The sequence below is a fragment of the Schistocerca nitens genome, chromosome 6 (assembly GCF_023898315.1).
Source record: "Schistocerca nitens isolate TAMUIC-IGC-003100 chromosome 6, iqSchNite1.1, whole genome shotgun sequence".
Lineage (NCBI taxonomy): Eukaryota > Metazoa > Arthropoda > Insecta > Orthoptera > Acrididae > Schistocerca > Schistocerca nitens.
The window spans coordinates 587959435-587962779 of record NC_064619.1 but is presented as its reverse complement, the minus strand read 5'-3'; the positions used below and the strand labels follow the sequence as shown (position 1 = coordinate 587962779).

At 48.1% G+C, this 3345-nt stretch overlaps 1 non-coding gene across 1 annotated transcript; it reads right to left on the bottom strand.

Annotated features, from left to right (window-relative positions):
• Positions 1-1189: 1189 nt before the first annotated feature.
• On the bottom strand, positions 1190-1264 carry Trnat-ugu (transfer RNA threonine (anticodon UGU)). The gene has a single exon. It is a non-coding gene; the product is annotated as a tRNA-Thr (tRNA).
• Between the last annotated feature and the right edge of the window lie 2081 nt (positions 1265-3345).

Genomic DNA, 3345 nt, shown 5'->3' with positions numbered 1-3345 from the left:
AAAAAAAATGGCTCTGAGCACTATGGGACTTAACATCTGTGGTCATCAGTCCACTTAGAACTACTTAAACCTAACTAAACTAAGAACATCACACACATCCATGCCCGAGGCAGGATTCGAACCAGCGACTGTAGCGGTCACGCGGTTCCAGACTGAAGCGCCTAGAACCGCACGGCCACACCGGCCGGCTGCGATCTACTATTATTTTAATTTGAAACTAATGGATTCTATTTCTTTTCCTTTGCGAAACATTAAGTCACTTTATACTGGATTTCTTTTCTATATATACTTGCTACTACTCAAGTGATGTTATTCCAGTGGAACCTAAAATTTGGATCTTGGATTTTGGGGCTTTTATTGGGTTTTGGGTACTATTTCATATTTTCAGTTTTGCGTCCAAAGGAAGCGGCGTCACAAGCTGGAGTGATATGAGACGCCTGTTACGTCAAGACACGATTCTGACAGGTGACACTTATGTAAGCATCCTTTCTGATCACCTGCATCCATTCATGTCATTGTGCATTCCGACGGACTTGGGCAATTCCAGCGGGAAAATGCGACACGTCGCACGTCCAGAATTGCTACAGAGTGGCTCCAGCAACACTCTTCTGAGTTTAAGCACTTCCGCTGACTACACTTCCCAGACATGAAGACTGTTCAGCATATCTGGGATGCCTTGCAATGTGCTTTTCAGAAGAGCTCTCCACCCCTCATCCTCTTATGGATTTATGGACAGTCCAGCCGGATTCATATCGTCAATTCCCTCCAGCATTACTTCAGACGTTAGTTGAGTCCATGCCACGTCGTGTTGCAGCACTCCTGCGTGCTATGGGGGCCCTACACCATATTAGGCAGACGTACCAGTTTCTTTGGCTCTTCGGTGTAGTTTCCTTTTCATTTTGGCACATCTTATTCTGAAATTACAATGAAATGAACACCCTTAGCTGCTTACAGGCGTTGACATACGTCAACGGGGACAGATGAAAAGATGCCCGAAGTGGCCGAGCGGTTCTAGGCGCTACAGTCTGGAACCGAACGACCGATACGGTCGCAGGTTTGAATCCTGCCTCGGGCATGGATGTGTGTGATGTCCTTAGGTTAGTTAGGTTTAAGTAGTTTTAAGTTCTAGGGGACTGATGACCTCAGAAGTCCCATAGGGCTCAGAGCCATTTGAACAGATGAAAATGTGTGCCCCGACCGGGACTCGAACCCGGGATCTCCTGCTTACATGGCAGACGCTCTATCCATTTGAGCCACCGAGGGCACAGAGGATAGCGCGACTGCAGGGATGTATCTCTGGCACACCTCCCGCGAAACCCACATTCTCAACGTATTGTCCTGCACTACATTCGCAGTACCCCCGCCCATTATACTCATTACTCGCGGCGCGTTGTCGGTTCCCGTAAGAGTTCGGGCACTGTTTGTGCATTCGCACAGATGAAGAAGATGGTCAAGTGGCCTTAACTATATATAAGATGGCATCTGTTCTTTCGGGCATGTCCGAAAGAACAGGTATCATCTTAGTATATACATCTTATTCTTACGTTGATATTTAGCTGAGCGTCCCTGCACTAACCGTCCATCCTCCGCAGGTGTTTCTGCAGGTCGCTATAGTTTTCTGGCATTGTAACCTTCTTATAGATAACCGCATCATCTGCACAACCTATGGTGCTCTGAAGCAACTGGCGTACATTTTTTAAGGAGTGAGTAATGTTTTGTCCCCTGAGTTTATTTTGGGTGTGCGTTTGTTATTTTCGGAAATGACGTTTCCGAAACTACCTTACCCGTTACGTTCTGGTTGGACGAAAATCAGAGAGGATTGGCTAAGACTGGCGTCCCGCCAAATGTGGCACGAGGTCTGCCACGGGAGAACAGCCCACCAGTGTCCGCCAGGAACCAGCCCGCCAAGTCGAGCACATGTCACATCTCGTTCGTCGTAAAGATCAAAGACGGTTCCATTCGCCCCCGCGACGGCGCCCCACATTCGAAAAAACCTATGCGTGCGTTCTTGTGGCTCCTTTTTTTACGGGGCTGGCCTCGCACGGATTTAATTGGAAACCGGAGTAGCCACGTCGGGATCGTAACGGGACTAGCCGATAGTGGCGCGGCCGCCTCGTTTCGGGGGTTTCTTTTTTGACGTTTGGAGAGTGGACAACGGCCGGCAGCGGGAGGTTACGGCGGTGACAGACGCCCGCGGCTAACGAAGGCGCCGGAGAACAATAAGCATACGTGGCCGGCAGCCGTATTCGGCGCGCCGCGTAGATACGGGACTCTCGGCCGTCTACTTTACGACGGTCCGCAACGCCTAATCAGCTACGCCCGCTCCCTCGCGTAGCAGCGTCCTTGTGTCTCCAGGTCTCACTTCTTTCCTTTTTTCTACTCTGAATACTGGAAACATAGAAGACCATCGATCTTCGCAGTCGCTCATTAGTGGCGTTCGAGAACACTTCCTGCCGCTATAAATTTCTATGCCGGTTTTTCGTCCGGTCCTGCTACTTTGTGGACACAGGATCAGAAAAAAATAAATAAACTAAAATAAAATAAACACAACAGAAAATTTCTCTTGGCATATTTTGGGTGACCCGTCCTGCTTTGTCCTCCGTGGGACTAGTCGCGAAACGAGCTGTTCGGCTCCCGAAAAGTAGGCGTGTAGGGTCCGCTGAGATTTCGCAAAAGAACTCGTCGGTTGACAATCACAAGAGGCCCAATTAACCTGATTTTACTGAAGATATTTCCCCTCGCTACCACGAACAAGGGCGGTGCGACTTTGAGACAGCAGGCAGCAGGCAGGCTGTTTTTATCGCAGCTACCTACACGCAGCTCTCCCTGTATCGGACTGGCCAACACCTACGTGCACGCAGCTCCTTACGTAATAATCAGAATCGCGCTTATTTACGAACGCTAAAGCTAAACTGCGTGGTTGGTGACAGGGAACCACACGAATTGCACCACTTATTTTATTATTCCCATTACGTGGCGTCATGGTATGCCAGACAATATCCCCAAGGTAGTGTTATAGGCCCTTTGCTGTTCCTTATCTATGTAAACGATTTTGGAGACAATCTGAGCAGCCGTCTTCGGTTGTTTGCAGATGACGCTGTCGTTTATCGACTAATGAAGTCATCAGAAGATCAAAACAAATTGCAAAACGATTTAGAAGAAATATCGGAATGGTGCGAAAAGTGGCAGTTGACGTTAAATAACGAAAAGTGTGAGGTCATCCGCATGAGTGCTAAAAGGAACTCGTTAAACTTCGGTTACACGATAAATCAGTCTAATGTAAAAGCCGCAAATCCAACTAAATACCTAGGTATTACACTTACGAACAACTTAAATTGGAAGAAA